At 39.2% G+C, this 18,951-nt stretch overlaps 1 protein-coding gene and 1 long non-coding RNA gene across 13 annotated transcripts in view; both read right to left on the reverse strand.

Moving 5' to 3' along the window:
* NPAS3 (neuronal PAS domain protein 3) overlaps positions 1 to 18,951 on the reverse strand; it is a 625,716-nt gene that overhangs the window by 550,963 nt on the left and 55,802 nt on the right. The gene's annotated exons all lie outside the window — the stretch shown is intronic.
* Positions 10,338 to 18,951, reverse strand: part of LOC310710650 — a 31,820-nt gene continuing 23,206 nt past the window's right edge. For both annotated transcript variants that reach the window (XR_014528170.1, XR_014528171.1), the window contains exon 3: positions 10,338 to 11,712. This is a non-coding gene — a long non-coding RNA (uncharacterized lncRNA). The remainder of the gene's footprint in view (positions 11,713 to 18,951) is intronic.

Raw genomic sequence — 18,951 nt, forward strand, 5'->3', positions numbered from 1 at the left:
ATATTCATTCTCCCTCTCCCTCCCTCCTGCACAATCATAGAAGCACACATGGCTGCCCCCCAAGCCATCCAGCTTGCTTCCTTTACATTTGAGTACTTCCCTTTCTCCCCCCTTGCTAATATCTTCTAGGCAACCAGCCGCCAATTCACTGCCATTTCAGCACTTGCCCCCCAAGCCTTCTAACGCTCTATGAAGCTTTCTGCAAGTGCCGGAAGAGGCATGGGTAAATGAAGGCCATGCTAGAAGCAGTGTGTGAATCTTGCATGGTTCTGCTGAATTTTAGTGGGCAATTATTTTTGGTTCTAAGAAATATGAACTAGGGTGATCCAAAATACTCTTCAACAGACACATTAATATACTGAGTCTTTCCTGCACAATTTTGCTCCTGTTCTCTAATCTCAGCAGCTATTAATCTATCTAATTGAAGAGTGCTCTTCCAGCCTCCATAGATTCTTTGCCATTTCAGCCTTGCTTTGTTCCTAGCCCTTGTCGTAGTCCTGTGCTGCCAGCCACGGCAGAACTCAGTGGAGGGAGAAACTAGCCAACCAGCCGAGTCTCAGGGGGGTACTTGCCTGGAGGCAGAGCCCGTATGCAAGGTTCAGTTCAGTCCTAAGGTCAGGAGTATCTCAGTTCACATAATCAGACGGTCCGGGGGTCAAGAAAGCCAAGGATCACAGGAAGCAAAACACAGCATGGTCTGGCCAGGAACTACAAATACTATTTCCAGCAACTGACTGAGGCTGGAAATCCTGCTCAAGAAAGTTGGTGCCAGCTGGTTCTTATCAGGATCAAGAAGGCTGATCAGCAGCAGGTGGAGTCACTTTGCCTTTTGCTCCTTCAGGCTCCTGCTCCGCAGGTGAAAAGCTGACTCCTGGCCCATGAGAGCCGTGAACCCAGCTCTACTCTCTCTGTTGCGCACATTCAATAAATTTAAAAAGCCAGGAGCAGCTCAAAGATGCAAACTGACTTCATGAACTGGAATTCTATTCATTGACGTGGGGTGGGGTGGAGATGTACAAGTGCACCCAAACCTTTAAAAGCTTAACTGGTCCTAGAACAGCAAAGGCAAGGAGACCTTTTAGAAGCATGGAACTGGCAGGATCCATATTTCCAATTTGCTGTTCTCTCACCGACTGAGCAGAATTGGGGAACAGATCCAACACTCTTCTTTTCCTGCAGGGACATCTCTTGCAGGTAAAACCGCAACACAGCAGGGAATTTGGGGTTTGTGGGTCGCGCTGAAGGCCTTCAAGGGCTGCTTGCAGCTCATGCGTCATAAGTTGTCCATGTTTACTTTAAAGAAACACATACAAGAACACGTTCCCCATTCAACAAGCTACCTACCATCTCAATATGTTACTGGATCTGTTTTTATAGTGAGTGCCTAAAATAACTTCAAAACAATATCTATTTGGTAATGGAGATTTGTTTCAGGAAAACAAGTAAACATAAACAGGCAGCACTACAAGTAATCCTGACACGTGTACACTATTTATTAAAACAATCACATTTATGGAGTTGGGGAAATGCTCCTGAGAATCAGCTTCTTGAAGTTTGACTTGGGCTGATGCCAGAATGTTTCAGGTTTAGTACTCGGGAGTATTGTTTAGAAGATAAATTGCCTGATATCAGATTTTGGGAAAGGTAGAATTACCATCAAGTCTTGTTGCATAACAATTCATTGGAGAGAACAAACCCTGTATTACTCATTCATGCTTATAATGAAGTAGTAATATGACTTAGGGGGATTTGATTTTAATACAAATTTTAGAAAATGTTGTTCATGTCAAGAGTAATCTACTGTATTACAAGTTTGAGATACAGTTTCAAAAAGATCCAGAGTAATATGTAGTATTTAGTTCTTTTACCATGAAAGAGTGATAGTTTCCACTAATTATAAAATATTTGCACAGATCTTCTATTTTTCACTGAATGAGCATAGCTCAATGGTTCAGTTTGGAGGTACATTTTCTGGTTTCTAAACCACAGTTTGACAGCTAGGAACTAGAGTAGAGACCACAAGCTTCCCCACACTTGCTTGGTGAGTGTGTCAAAATACAGATTTTCTGTTTTTTCACAGTAAGGCTATCAAGATATTGAGAAGACTTGCCACTTTCTTAATAGCACTACCATACACCTGAGTCAAATTTAGTAAGGCAAATGCATAAGATTCTACTGGAAAAACCTGACTAGTTCAATTATTTCAGTTTTATTTTTGTAAGTTTTATTTGTTATGGTTAATAGTTACTTATCTTCTTTATTTAAAGAAAGGATTTTCAATCTAGGTACATAACTGTTTGATCTGAAGATAGTAGTTATTTTTTTCATTGGGTATGCTGACATATTTAATTCATCTGGCTTTTATCTCTTTATGCTTAATTTATGTATCATGCCCAGTTCCCTTGTATTAAACAGTGATGATCAATGGTTACAATCAAGAAATGTGAGATTAACAGAACCTTATTTTGCTGCTACCACACAGAGTGGCAGCAGCAGTGGCAGTGCAGTTCCCCTTTAGGAGGCCTGTCCCCCACTCAATATTTTAATCTCAAAATGGCTTGGACCATCATTCCAGGGTTATTTGGGAAAGGAAACATGGCAGCCGTCACATAAACTAATATAAATGTGACTGGAAATAAATAATAAGAAATCTTCAAATGAGTTGTGTTTACTGTTAAAGATAATACTGTAATACAACAGTTCTCCCTTAGTCACATCAGTGATTCACAACCACACACAAGTTTCTTTACGTTATGGAAAATCACTTGTTACCAGACCTTTAAAAAAAAAGTTCTCTAGTGCATCAGAAATGAAGCTATGCTGATAACAGCTGGAATGAATGAAAGAAACAGAGGGGTGTGGGTTTTATATAGTAGTTATTATAGTGGAGTTTGTCAGAAGCAATATTCGTCTTGCTGTTTGACAGAAAAGACAATTTCCGTGTACATCACACCATAAATGAAATGTAAAAGTAAGCTGGTATTATTCCATGTAATTTCGATTAGTTATGCTGTGTTGTTAAAAATGCTTTTTAAGCAACTCATAGCTTCAGCAATATTTATTGATGTATTCATTTTTTTAAAATCACAGGTGTGAAAAGTCTCAAAAGACAGATATTTAAAACTGTCCCTCTGCATTTTATTCCTTACCAATACATTTTGTAAGGAACAATAACTTCAGCATAACACCAGACAGTTTCTCAATTTCAAAGCCAGTAACAGCTATTAGCCTAATCTACCTAATTGAACAATGGATTTCTTGATGCAAATGTAAATGCCAATTATAACTTCAATAATTCCCCCACATCTTAATGTAAATGTCTAAAATATTTTAAAATACTATTTACATATACTCTGTATATGTAAGTTCAAATTTACAGAAATAGTTGATTATTTTCAGTGCCCATTTTTAACTTTCGTTTAGTTTAAGACTGTGGTTAGGAAACCTGGGAAATTAAATTGTGTCCAACCTACTTTTCTTCTCTGGCAGTGGTGTGAAAATTACATTTCAGGGTTTACAAAATTCAACAGGAATATAAAATTCCACTTAACTACCCCCCACAATATGTTTTATTATTACACCTGCTGTTTTCCACCAGCAACGTAAACTTTAGCAGGAAAAAAAATTCAGGACAGAAATCCTGCGTTGTCCCAGTATGAAGCAATTTCGCTTATATACCCACTGTATCTGCTGTTGAAACGGTTTAATAATAGAAGAGCATGCACTTTCATGTAATTCATAATTAGAAAACGACTACAACTGCATTATTTAAAATCATTCCTTTGTTATCAGCATCAGTTTTAGACAAAAGCAGGGAATCATTTGTGAGCCTTGGCAGACCCAGGCTGTTCAAAGCAATTGCTGTTCAGCATGAAAGCTGCAATGGAGGTCACAGAACAGGTCAGGAGGAAAGATAGTGTATCGATTTCACACCAGGAATAGAGGCGAAGCAAGGGCCCACTGTTGCTGCATGTGATGTATTTCACTACAGTTTAAGGCACATTTCATTCCAATTCAGGAGGGGGGTGGGGAGCAAAGGGCGAGTGGATTTCACACAGAATCATGATGAATTCTGAACTTGTGTATTTCAGTAAATACTGCCTTCCTGACATTAAGTATTTCTATATAACACAGTGAATATAATGGAAATTAGGCTGCAAGCATGTAGCAAACAGGACTAGCGGATAGGGTGTTATATTAAGCCTGCTTCCACAGGTAACAGCACAAAATAAATATCGAAGACAAAACAGACAATTGTTCGAAACTACGAACCTTCTGACACGTGGCAATACTTCGTTCCAATGATCGGCATGTCCTAACACATGTTTGATTGTTTTGAAGTATTTTTACTCTGCTCGTCAGCCAAAAAAGGGGTTTGCAGAGCAGCTTACAAATATCAGTAAGAAGCCAGTCCCTGCACTCAGGTGTACATATTAAAAGTTGTGACAACAACAAAAAAACTAACTGGGAGGCTAAGAGGGAATAGCAAATCTGGACCCAGTTTTTACTTACAGGATTCCTGTAACAATGAGGTAGAAATGGAAGGAGCTCAAGAAGATGAGGGGCCAAAAGTTGCTAGTCTCTCAGCTAAGCCGATGGAAAGATCCTGCCTCTGCTATCGCCTGATGGAATGGATGCTCCAAGTTGACAACAGAGGGAGGAGCCTGATAAAGCAGGTTTTTTTAGCAGAACACTGGACAGCCCATAAATCCCATTTTCCCCCTCCTATAGCCTGATATGCAGACATATCTCAAGAATTTAAGATCAGATCTTTCTTGCACAGGTGGTAAATGTTTGTTAGTTAGTGCAGTCAGTGACTGATTGGTTGAATAGCTTTCTCAAATAATATTTCATACACGAAGCAGCAAACATCGGTTACTTCAGATGTCTTGTAAATACTTTGTCCAGGCTTTCCCTGACCCATAGGATCAGACATTTTTTATATGAACTCCAGTTTTTAGTTGTTTTCATGAACTTTTATACAACTGTTTTGCTGGCTTTATGTTGTCTTTTTGTTTTAACTATACTGTTGCTGTTTTGATTTTGTTTGTGTGTCTGGAAGGCGGTTTGCGGATGGCTGGCGAATGACAGATTGAGATTGAATCCTGACAAGACAGAAGTACTGTTCTTGAGGGACAGGGGGTGGGAAGGTGTGGGGAACTGCCTGGTCCTGAACAGAGTAACCGTGCCCCTGAAAGACCAGGTACACAGCCTGGGAGTCATTTTGGACTCATAGCTGTCCATGGGGGCGCAGGTCAATTCTGTGTCCAGGACAGCCGTTTACCAGCTCCATCTGGTACGCAGGCTGAGACCCTACTTGCCTCAGACTGTCTTGCCAGAGTGGTGCATTCCCTGGTTATCTCTTGCTTGGACTACTGCAGTGCGCTCTACGTGGGGCTACCTTTGAAGCTGACTCGCAAACTACAACTAATCCAGAATGTGGCAGCTAGACTGCTAACTGGGAGTGGTAGCCGGGGCCGTATTAACACCGGTTGTAAAGGATCTTCACTAGCTCCCAGTACATCTCTGAGAACAATTCAAAGTGATGGTGCTTATCTTTAAAATCCTAAACAGCCTCGGTCCAGTACACCTGAAGGAGCATCTCCACCCCCATTGTTCAGCCAGGACACTGAAGTCCAGTGTCGAGGGCCTTCTGGCAGTTCCCTCACTGCGAGAAGCAAAGCTACAAGGAACCAGGCAGAGTGCCTTCTCAGTAGTGGTGCCCTCCCTGTGGAACACATTCCCTTCAATTGTCAAAGAAATAAACAACTATATGACTTTTAGAAGACAACTGAAGGCCGCCCTGTATAGCGAAGTTTTTAAGGATTGATGTTTTTATTATAAAAAAAATTCCTTCCAGTAGCACCTTAAAGACCAACTAAGTTAGTTCTTGGTATGAGCTTTCGTGTGCATGCACACTTCTTCAGATACACTGAAACAGAAGTTGCCAGATCCTTCTATATAGAGAGAAGGTGGGGAGGGGTATTACTCAGAAGGGTAGTGGGAATGGGTGATTGGCAGATAGCTGAGATGAGCCTGTTGACGACTCTTAACGACTGCTTTTTTTTATTATGTTTTCTATATACGTGGTAAGCCGTCCAGATATGTTGTAAGCCACCTAATAACAATAATGATGATAATGATAATTTATGCTGCTTAGAAATTTTTATTATATATTAATCAATTTGTATATATTTTAAACAATACAATCAGTGTTAATAGTCAAAACAGAAACACAATGACATATTTGCGAAACCTTCATAACAGGCTTCCCAAGTTCACATTGAGGTATTTCACTCGTATCCAGAAGCCACCAGTTTAGGGATATGTGACACAGTAATGTACTGACTAGGATCTCTGCGATCTTCAGCCTTCAATAAAATAATTTGCTGAGGTAATTACAGCAATGGGCCTTTCCTGCTCCAGTGATTGAATGATGTAAAAACAAGGCTTTAAAGTTTTTACTACTGTTTGTGAAATATTAGCTTCAGTTGAAAAGGAAATGAGATCAGAGCAACATATTTTCTACTTATGCTGAACTAGCATGGTAATAGTAATAATCTCTCTCTATAGATGCCTAAAAATATTTGCTATTGGGCTGTATAAAACTATTGTAAACAAAAAAGGCAGAGACATTAGCAATTCAGTATGTAATCTGAATTGATCTGAATTTAGCCTACTGAAAATGCCAAATATACATCTCCACTCCGCAAATAAAATTGACACTTCTGACCCTTAAGGCCAGGGAGATGAGCCTGAAATAATAACCATGTTTGCCCATCACACTAATTCAGGGTTTTGGGCGGGCATAGGCAAACTTGGCCCTCCAGATGTTTTTGGCCTACAACTTCCATGATCCCTAGCTAGCAGGAGCAGTGGTCAGGGATGATGGGAATTGTAGTCCCAAAGCATATCGAGGACCAAGTTTGCTATGCCTGGTTTAGGGTGAGATGTACAAATAACAGCAAGCTCAGACTCTCTTGCTCCCTTCTGCATGGACAAGAGAAATTTGGAAGCTTTTCCTTCTGCTTTTAATTGATCAGAATTTGTCAAATTGTCCAGACCCAGATTTGTCAAATTGTGGTTAAGAGTAACCGTAATGAATTTCAACAAGCCAGCTTTAGAAACCATGGTTTACGCAAATGAAAGTACAAGCTTCTAAACTAGTCTCTTGGCAGGGTGGAATTCAAGATTAAGCACCCAAGTCCAAGGCTTACTGTGGGTTGTTGCCACTTTTGCGCATCACCCTAAAGCAGAGTTTAAAATAACATGTTATTGTAGGCAGTGTGGGTGGGTCTCAGTGACACTGCAGTAACCAGAGGGGAGTTGAGCAACACTTCTACTGGTAAGCAGCAGGTCATAGTGCAAACTCATATGTTTGCATTATAATAATAATTTTATTGTTTATACCCCACACCATCTGGCTGGGTTTCCCCAGCATACTCCTGCACCAACAAAAGTTGGTCCAATTAAAAGATAGTTTTAAATAATGGTTGTGTTATTTACCTCTACCTGGTATGTCATACTGAAAACTGGGGGAAGGGCCACAACTCAGTGTTAGAGTACCTGTTTTGAATGAAGGTCCCAGATTCCATCTCTAGGTAAGAATGGAGAAGACCTTTTGCTGTATGAAATCACAGAGTCACTGCCTGCCAATGTCTGCAGTACTGAGCTGAATATCCACATGCTGATTTTGGCACCGATAGGGTATGGGGCAGGGGCAGAACAGGGCAGAACTTGTGTGTATGGTGGCCCGGAATGGAACCCCTGCATTAGTGGGGATTCCCCTGTAAGCCAATTGTCTGACTTGGTATAAGGTCCTATGATCTTATGTGTACACAGAGGAGCAGCTGTATATAGTTTTGCTTTCTTAGAAAACTTGAGCTCTCGAAACCTACTGGTATCTTAGCATAATCCACCCTCCTCGACGTCCTCCATTTTTAAGTGTTTTGCTTTTGAAATTCAAATGAAGTCATGGTTTGTAATCATTGTTTGGAGAGAGAGCTCACACAAATCATAGCTGCTAGTTCAGATATCATGTCAAGCTATGGTTTCTTTGAAAGCAAAAATAACTCATTAAAACGGAGCCCATGAGGAGGAGAAGGCGCACAGGGCTTGTTTAGTTATAGTTTAGTTTAGTTAAGAATGAAATAACGACACAAAACACACATTTCATTTGAAATCAAAGTTACTACAACTCCCATAATTTTCTTACTATTTTCTCCTCTCTCAGAATACCTTTAAATTTGTGATGGAGTAATTCTCGGAACATCACAAAAGAAATAGAAAACGATCATGCAGCAGCACTTGAGCTAATTTATACAAGCCCTTATCTAAAAAAGAAAACTATACCAAGTGGACATGCTTTTAGCGAAAGTCAGGTGGCAAGTGGGCGTGTTCATGGGAATGTAACGCAGTTTCCTTTATGCCTGAAAAAATGAAGTTCAATCAAGTGCACAGCATTAAATTGCAACTTCAGCTGGTAAGATGCTTTTACCAAAACATTCAGCAACAATTTCATTCAAGCGACAATATTTGGGGTAAATGGTGTGAACAGAAACTCTTAGTTCTACACAAGACATTTTCAGATTGGTTTAAAAATACAGTTAACTGCTTTAGAGTCAGTTTAGCCTGTACTTAATGAATATCTGCTACAGGCATAGCTGCCATAAGTAAGTGATCCTCACTCTCGTGCCTGTGTAAGGTTGACAGGCAATTTGGTCCAGGCAATTAATGGCATTTCCTTGAGGAACCTGGAAGACAGATACTCTTTCAACCAGAACAGGACAGAAACTCTTTTCTGTTTCTGGGTGTGCTACTAAGACAAGGGAAGGTTCAAAGTCCTAGCATATTGTTCATAAGTATCATTGTACATCTGACCTTTTCTTTCAAGCAAAGAGACAGGCCCTCATCATTCCAGTTCACAGTAACTGTGTACGGCAAGGGTAGTCAATGTGATGCCTCCCGTAAGTTGTTGCACTACAACCCCAATAATCCTTGACCACTTGGCCATTATGGCCGGGGTTGATGGGAGTCGTAGTTCAGAAACATCTGGTCTAAGTTACGGTGACTCAACTAGGGAGAGCAAATATTTATCATTAAGTCTGGACATGGCATCTCCAAAACTACCTGCCCTATATTTAAGACTTCTGATTATTAAGGTAAAAGCATTCCCTCAATGGCAGCTGCTGAGTTTTGCAGTATTGAAGGCAACTGCGTGGTTTTGTCATTAAAGGAATTAGCAAACCTGTGCAAATACTCATTCTCTTGGTTAGAGTTTTGCCAAGGCTATTGATATACTTTATAATGCCAACTGTGATAATTTCAGCATTCATTTTTATGTATTAAAATGTTTTCCAAAAGTTCAGTGATGTAGAAGTGGAGTTGAGCTTCTGAAGTCAGGCAAATAATTATCTTGACTTTCCCACATGCAATTTGGACAAAGAGAAATTACTTCCCTGATTGTCAAAATAAAAAAATTCCTTCCAGTAGCACCTTAAAGACCAACTAAGTTAGTTCTTGGTATGAGCTTTTGCATGCACACGAAAGCTCATACCAAGAACTAACTTAGTTGGTCTTTAAGGTGCTACTGGAAGGAATTTTTTTATTTTGACTATGGCAGACCAACACGGCTACCTATCTGTTCCCTGATTGTGCTCACTTTGATTTCAGCCCAGGAACAAGCAAGATAGGAAAAACAAGAAAAGAGGGTGATAGGACTACAGTGTATATTTCCAAGATCCCTATGTGATGAGGGAAGTGGAAGGAAGCAATGAACTAGTAAATAAATAGTTGTGCCACTGACCTCCAGCATGACAATAAAAAACAGCGGGTGGAACACCATCTTGTTTATTCCAAGCTTGTCAACAGCCACTTGCCTGGTCACCAGTGGCAACGAATTCTTTGCTCTAGGCAGCCATGAGGGAACCATTTATAAACTGGCACAGAGAGATCTTTCCCCCCCTTTCAGGTAGCCAATTTGTCTCAAAGGAGTAAACTAGCAATGTAGGGATAAACAGGGCAGGCTAGTAATTTTTGAGGACTTACACGCAAGGCTGGTTTATCCCACTGGGGCTTTGGCACTCTGCCTCCTACTGGAACCTCAAGGGGAGTGTGTGCCTTGCATGGCAATCGTCCACACCTTCCTAAGAAAGCCTGTCTCATTCTTTGAAAATCATCAAACAGAAGCATTTATTCATTACTGATATGCCCAAAAATATAGTGCAAATTATTCAGAATATTTGTAACTATAAACTCTCTGTGAAGCATGGGTGAACAAATAATTTAAAATTAAGGGGATCTGTATGCATCAAAAATTATTTTAATTGCCTTTTTCTGCTTTATTGATTCACATTTTTTTTTAATTTTCCTTCATCAACTTTCAACATGATTCACAAATAAGACACTTAGAAAATGAAGAAATGCTCTCTTTACATCTTTCCAAATGTAATTTACATATAAGAACTAGGTTCCAAAAAACCTGGTCTGTCAGTTTATACTTTCTGGGTAGAAACAGAATGGAAAACATGCACTTAAACATTAGCTTTCTCAATTCAAAAGAATATCAACTCATATCTCTATTAGCCGAAGAGATTTTGTCTTCCACGCTGCTCTAAAATAAAACAAGCTAAAGGAAGATGTACAACGAGCAATGCTGAGGAGGAGAATTCTGTTGCTCCAGAGGTAAATATATTCTTTTTCTTTCAGTAAGCCATGATTATTAAAATGTAATGTTGGGGTAGGAACAGCAGAACTTGGGGAATTCTACATCAGCCGTTAGAAAGATAAACATGTTTAGCCAGAAACAAGGAAGAACAGGCCTAGCTCAGGAGCTACCTGAGGCAGGTTTGGGATCTGGGACTAGCCAGGTTGAGTAGCTGGATATGGGAGTAAAGTGAAGGTATGCAAGGTGTAAACTGGTTGGGTTGAGGTTAAAGTACACTTTAGGCTACATTTTTTTCCAAAAAATATGCACAGTCTTTTTATTTTGGAAACATTTCAAAGGCTTAGCGTTCAAAACTTGAAACTATTGAACTGACTAAATAATCCTATGAGCCTCACACTTTATCTTATGTCTCCCTTATTTAATTATGACCACAATAATAAGGAAGGAATTATAATGTACCACATATTTTTCCATGTATCTTGGTATGTTTTATCTCATTTAATGGGTAGGAAATACATATATAAATCAAAGAATCATAGAATTGTAGAGTAGGAAGAGACCCCAAGGTTCATGTTGATTACAGCTTATCCTATTCGGTTTTTTTAAATTGCACAATGAAGAATACCAGATTACTAGAAAACGTTTTAGATGAACATTTAAGAGAAAATATCTGCTTGGCTGCTAAGGCACAAGTAGCAGAATTTTTGAAAAAGAAAAACTATACAGGTATTCTAACATACACACAGACAAAGAGAGAATATTTCTTCTCATTTTGTATCTTAAGTAAGTTTTAAGTACAGCCATTGCTTGACACAAATTCAACTGCAAGTAGAAACTTTCCAGGCTGACGTGCTGGGGCAAAGGAAGGTCACTCTTTAAAGCACATGCTCTCCTGGGAGGAAAACCTGGAAGGATGCTGTTTGAGCAGCAATTTATACTAGGCACAGTAAGTCATTAGATGACAGTCAACATTGCAGGCCTTTGCCACAAGTCTGCCATGATCCTGTTTCTGCAGCTGTGAGGAGTTATCATGCAGGAAAATAGTTCTGAAAATGTAACAGGTCAGAAGGAAAAACTCACAATACAGTATTTTCTCTATAAATGTGCAAAATGATTTTTTTTTAAATGCTGCAACACATTGATACATTAACAAACAGGGCTAAGAAACGAAAACCAGTAATCAAAGCTAATAGGCAAATTCAAGAAATACAAATAATCTTTTTAATAATAAAAAATTGTCAAGATTGACTTGCAACCCATCGATGTAAGTCTCATGCCACTAAATAAAGACATGATCAGGTGAAAGTGATCTATAGCTCACCAAAATTCGGTTTCTGAAAGAGCACAGATCACCGTTGATAGACTATCCCCAAGTAACCTCCTATGTAGATTACTGTGATGCACTGGTGGGGAGACTGCCCTTGAAGATGACTTAGAAATGTCAATTACTGCAGAAAGCAGCTGCTGGAATTTGAACTGGTCCAGCCAAATAGAATCACTTTGACATTGACAATACTTTTGACTGGGCTTCTGAACCCATTCCAAGATTCCAGTGCCTACATTTAAAATCATACATGGTTTGGGACCCTTTGGGAAGGATATGATATATATAAATGATTTGTTAGCTTGACTTTATTACTGCCATGGTGTTTATGACTTAAGTGTGATGGCTGGGCCTTATGTTCTATAAATATGAATATTGCATTTAAATGTATATAATATTTTATTATGATTTATAGGTAACCCTCTCCCCCTGGTACTATTGGTGAAGTATGTTCATAGGCATTTAATCAATGAAATAACTAAAGGAGCACCTCTCTCTCTATCACAGCTTGCCTGAACTTTTTTTATGCTGATTATTGTTTTAGTCTGTTCTGGCATTAGCTGCATGCATTTGTTTTTGCTGTTGTAGATTAATATGTATACTATATGATTTGCTTGGTTGTTTTATCTTATCTGCCCTAATATCTATATAGATAAAGAGTGTGTTACAGATACTTTTGTTAATAGTTAAATAAACAAACTAAAATTAAAGAGAAAATATAATAGATTAGAGAATAAACGTAAAGGAAAACAAGTGCAGGGGAAAAACCCAAAGATACAAAAAGTTGAGTTGTAGCACTTACAAAAAATAAAAAATAAAATCTCCATTGATAGCAAAATAGTAGTTTTTATGTTTCTAACGAGAATATTTTAACAAAAATGCACCTGTAGGGTGAACGTGATGGCAATAAGAAACCTAACAGAGATCCACGAGCCCAGATCCAAATACAGTGGTACCTCGGAAGTCTAATGCCTTGTGAGACAAATGTTTTGGCTCCCGAATGCCGCAAACCCAGAAGTGACTGTTCCAGTTTGTGAAAGTTCTTTGGAACCCGAACGTCTGCCGCATCTTCTGATTGGCTGCAGGAAGCTGCGCCTTAGTTCCAGACTGTTTTGGAAGTTGAACGGACTTCCAGAACTGATTCCGTTTGACTTCCGAAGTACGACTGTAAATACTTTATTATTTGCCACTACTAGGTAAAGGATTACAGAATACCGTTCTTGCCCATTTTTCCTGCCACTGTGTCCTAAACTCTTCATGGTTGTAAAGAACTGACCTGTGCAAGCTTAATACCTGGGTGGTATACAGCAAAGTTTTGCTCAAATTAGACCCACTGAAATTAAGTAACATGACTACAATTGATCCATTAATTTCAAAAAGTCTACTCTTACTTGAGTATTATCCATGGAAACTGGCTTGAAACAGATCATTTTGATTCCAGAACTGTTTGATTCCAGAACTAAGATCCTGCCAGGGAAACTCTCCAACTATCCATGAATGTTTAAGCTTACCCAGAAAGTTCTTCATTGAAATAGGAATATATGGATTGTCTCCAAAGGTGTGCTACATTAAATAACTTTTAAATGATGGCAGGGAATGCTTTACAAAGTGAAATTTAGCATACATGGGTATGTGTGAGAATTCTGCAACATGTCAATTTCTCCACAATTACACATGCTCAGAAGCTGTTGTACACATTGCTCATTGCGGGCAGGATTCAACTAAGTCATTGTGGGTGTGAAACAAGTTCCACTTGTGCAATACTTATTTTCCCTCTCTCCTCCTACTGCATGTCTCCACCCCCCCTAAATCTACTCTCAAGGGGTTGGGGAGCCCACAGAACAGGTTTAGGGGTTGCACAGGGGTAAGAGGGGGAGAGGAAATCCCATTGCATGATTGGACCTCATTTCTGCACACATATCCCACTTGTTTAATTCTGCATAACATAAGGAAAAGTACTGTCCTATGTGAAGGTCATGTATGAATATTTCACCATGCCTTTGGGAAAGAGAAACACAAGGGTTTGGTTGTTCTTTGTCTAACTTACTAACTGCAGTCAAAGTTTCCAAAGGCTAAGCTACCACCTTCCATCAATGGAGGAAGAGAAAGCAAAGCTCAGGGCTCCAATGAGGAAGCCTTGGTAGCTCAACCAAGGCCAGAGTTGGCTTTCCTTACATTCCACTATTCCCAGCCCATTCAGGGCCAAATGTAACAGATAAATTACATTACAAATATCACCAGTTAATGTTTGCCACATAATAAACAAAATGGAAACCTTTCACTTTCAAGATCTGAACACCGAGAACAAAATTCTCATGTCAGGCTTTGCACAGAGACATGCATGCAAAAACAAAAGGCTTCCTGTACAAAACAAATATTAGAGAAAATACATACACATGCCTACATCAGCAGCACATATGCAGATAACCCCTTAAAATTCATTTCAGGCTTGACTTTCAATATTTTTTTAAGCAGCTGCTTGCATATGTGTAACTTGTTGTCCAGAGTGACAGCTGTATTTTCGCCTGTTTTGACATTGAGTCTGATTTGGGTGAATAGCTCATATCCATTAAAGTGCTTTTACAACACTGAATGACTGCCAGAATACTTCCTGATCAATTTTAAAAGCCAGCTAGCTGTCATCATCTAATCGCAACAGCAGAAAACAAATCTCTGGGGAATAAAACAAGATTTTAAAGCTTTTTTAAAAGCATGATATTAATTCTGAAACCTACGAGCTATTTAAATAAGAATCCAAAGCTGCTGGAGCTATATCTATGTAAAATAAAAATAAAAAAGCAGCAGCAAATCTTTCAGCACTTTGGAAAAATCTAAATACTTGTTAATATTGCAAGCATCCTAAAATACCCTTTCTAGTCACCATCTTAATAGTACCATTTCCAGAATACATTTCTGTGTTCATCATTAAACTCAAGTTTCTAAAGTTTTTGACAAAACGAGTGCTTCAACTACACACAAGAGAGTCATGTGTGGGTGCATCTCACACATATTTTCATGTGTGCTGGGGAGGAATGTACATGACTCCATCCCATTATAGTTCCCTTTTTCAGCCCTTGCAAACAGCAGCCAACAAATTAAAGCAAGAGCAGCAAATATTTCTGCAATTAGACACCAATTTTTTTCAACCACACATTAGCAGAGAGATTCATTTTGGTGGTGCCCAGCTATCTCCTGCAACTTGCAAGTGAATTGCACATTCGCCTGGTTTGCACATCACGGTAAGGCAAACTATGGTTTACCAGCACAATGCAAACATGTAGGCTCAGAGATGCTTTGCTCATCCTCAGTCTTTTTCACTCCCATGCCATGTTGAGCTAAACCAAAGCTTGGGCTTAATGTATTGTCCGAACCCAGACTTGCAGTTAAGCGCTCTTCTCACTAACCACAAGCTTTCATCGGTTTGTTCTTCAGATGGGAACGAGGCCAGTGTGAGTCAATTTTTGTGCTGGTAGTTGATTTCACCGCATAAAAGTTTATTTTGTTTCACAACACACAGGTTTCCAAGGACAATTATAAAGATCAAATTGAATTTATCAAGTTTATCTGCAGAAAATTGACCTGACAAACAGCACTATGATAAGTAGAGTCAGTCTGGTATAGTGGTAAGAGTGCTGTACTTGGACCTGGGAGACCAGGGTTCAAATCCTGCTCAGTCATGAAGCTCAGTGGGTGACCTTGGGGTAGCCACTCACTCTCGGCCTAACATGCTAGCGGAAAGCTAGCGGAATTACTAAGCACCATTATCAAAAGTGCCTCATTTATTTGCATAGCCTAACGTGAACACCAGCATCTGCTACAGCATGTCCAACTGAGAGTCTTTGAAAGCTATCTGGCAAACTCCAGTAGAATTAGCTGAATCAAGAGTGTTGGTAACAGAAATACTGCCTAAAATTTAGGGTAATTTCTGTGTTCCCCTAAAAACTCCCCACCCGTTTTAAAAACTGTTAACATTGATGGACCCCAACTAAGTGCTACTCAAAGTAGCCACACTGAAAATAATGAACCTAAGTTAGTCACATCCAATAGCTTCAATGGGTCTACTCAGAGTAGAACCAGCATTGAATACCACCTAATATCTTCACAGAATTGTAGAGTTGGAAGGTACCACATGGGTCATCTAGTCTAACCCCAGCAATACAGGAAACACAGCATCTTTATTATTGGAAACATAATCTTATTAACTGGAACATGAATCTCACTGGCATAGAACGTGCCATAAATTTGTACATATGCACAATGGAAGAACTTTTAATATATAATTTGATATATAATAATATTGCAAGTTAAGCAACTAATATTTTTGAACTCTCACCGTCACAAACAGATAATTAATATATGTTTGCACAACACAAACAAAAAGTAAACACAAAGACTGGCTGTAATCCAGAGCCTCTATAGACATGTGAAAAGAGCTTCTAAGTTCTCAGTAAGACATTTGCCTTCTATTAAGTAAGATAGCCTTCCTCCACCCCTTCTGGGTAACATCTCTAACTGCTTTTGAAATTCATTCTTAAGTGGATAGATTGGTGTGCCATTTTTTTATATTATGGCCTCTTAACTTATCTTTGTTATGAATCTTCTATGCTAATTGTGTCTGATTGTGACTTTAAGCTAGTTGCTATCAAGATGGTGCCTTACTAAAATGTATGCTTGTCGCTTTTGCTTTCCCAAAACAGATCTTCCTAAACATATTTGCTTTTCCAAAACAGAAGTTAAAACTACAGGCACACCAACGCTTACAGGAGGATTGCAGTTGCAAGAAGTATTGACTTGTTACTCATTTGTTGCAATAAGTATTGATTTCAATCTTGGAATGCTATGAAAGGGCTTGCATCAATTACACTGTACATCAGGGTCCTGATACAATTTACCTAATAGTTCCTAGGATGCACAGAGCATAACAACCATCTATTATCACACACCTCCCTAACACACGATGACTCCAAGACTTCCTTTCATTTGAACTTTTAAAGGTTATGTGCATATTTTGGTGGGGCATCATAGCCCTACTAAAAAGATAAAATGGAAAGTGTGAGCTAATATTCAACTATTATTTTTTTTTATTTTTTTTATTTATTTATATATTGCATTAGCCATGTGGCCATAGCATGATATACATTAAAAGGACAACATAAAATGGGAGGTGGGGAGGTAAAGGTAGATATCGTCCTGGGCGATTACTTAGAGAAGGGGGGGGGGACTGCTGAGGCTGGAGGAGGACCGTTAAAGGGTCCTTCGGCTCCTCAGATTTGTCCTAACTCGATTGTCCTTGTACAATAAGGCTACTTGGAATTTCGTTCGATTGTGCGGTGTGTCGCCTGCAGCTGTGGTGTTAAGGAAGAAGTTAGTGCCGCTTTCCTCTTCATCACACTAAGCAGGAAGTTAGCTGTCATCTCGGTTATCCAACAATCAGAATCCTGCAAAAAGACTCAACTATTATAATCACCTCTGCTCTAAATTGTCATGTGTATTTTAAAACATTATAAATATGTTAAAAGAGCCCTTAATGACAACAACATGATGGTGGTGAGGTTTCTCTTTTACATTATCTATCTACTCAAACAGAAAATTATTTGGCAACTGTGATAAGGCAGCAAGAGTACAATGACTTTCCTTTAATCGCTCATTAAAATGCTGATTGCCTGTGGAGTGAGCCTGCAGTTATGGTCAAACACCAAGTCCTATTGTGTGGGTAACAGCTTGGGCTGTCCTTGGGCTGGGTGGGGTTGAATCACTGCAAAGTAAACAAACATTCTAATGCTGGAAAATACAAATACGCGGACTCAATAAAGCCCTTAAGTAACTTTTAATTTCGCTGCCTTAGGGAAGCTAATATTGCAGAGCACAAAAGTTCAGAGATAAAGAGACCTACCAGGTGCTGGAATAAACATTTACGGTTTATAGAAGAACAGAACTTGGCACATATGAAATTATTTATTCTAACGTACAAGCTGAGAGGGAAATTAATTTCACATGGCTGTGCTGAAAGGACCATAGGGACACTAAGGGCATTAGCAATCTTTCTACCTCTATGTAAGGTATATGTAACTGCACTTATACAGTCATATTTAGGGGGCACTGAAAGCAGATAATCTGGCTGATATATCATTGCGGAAACTAGATGAGTTCAACACCCCACTTCTGTTGTTTTGGTTGTGTGAGGCTGAACTTCATGCTAGGAATAGATGTCTAAGACCAGCCCCTTTATTTTCTAGGACATTTGCAACTTCCTCTCAATCCCTCATGGCATGCTTGGAATACTTTCTGCAGTGCAGATAAATGATTTTTTGCAATGCAGATCCAAGTAATTGTTGCAAATCTCTTATATGTTATTACCCAAAAGAAGCTTAACTGTGCGTTACCTTCTGCATCTGATTGCCCCTCCCGCCCAACCGAAGAATAATATGCTCAAACACTTATAATAGCAAGTACATGGGCAATGCAAAGTTGGGCAGGTGCCAAGAGGGCTGCCTGATTCTTGTGTAATAACTACTATGAACCAGCACCATTATACAAGCACTTAGCAAAAGGTAGGAGGTTATTAGCAAAGCTGACCAGTGAACTTTTATTAAGGGAAAGAAGGAAAGATATATTAAATTACAGTCTTAAAAACTCTCAAGTACAGGCAACCCCCAATTTGCATGGGGTTACGTTACGAGGCACTGCACATTTAAGCGCAATCGCTTATATTTGAAACACCATTGAAAAAGCCTGCAAACACCCTCTAAACCTCTGGGAACACTTCAAAAACTCTTTTAAAAAAACGGCAACAACTACCAGACTGGCACAAATAGTGGCAATCATTTCCTCCAAACCTCCTTGCTCAAACTCCCAACTCTCCACAGTCCTCAAAGTTTGGTGCAAAGTTTCATGGGATTGTATTTGCAAAGGCTCATGGGATTGTTTGGTGCTGTTTTTGCCCTTTTTGCTCTTCTAGGGC

The sequence above is a fragment of the Podarcis liolepis genome (genome assembly GCF_965112155.1).
Source record: "Podarcis liolepis genome assembly, chromosome: 1".
Lineage (NCBI taxonomy): Eukaryota > Metazoa > Chordata > Lepidosauria > Squamata > Lacertidae > Podarcis > Podarcis liolepis.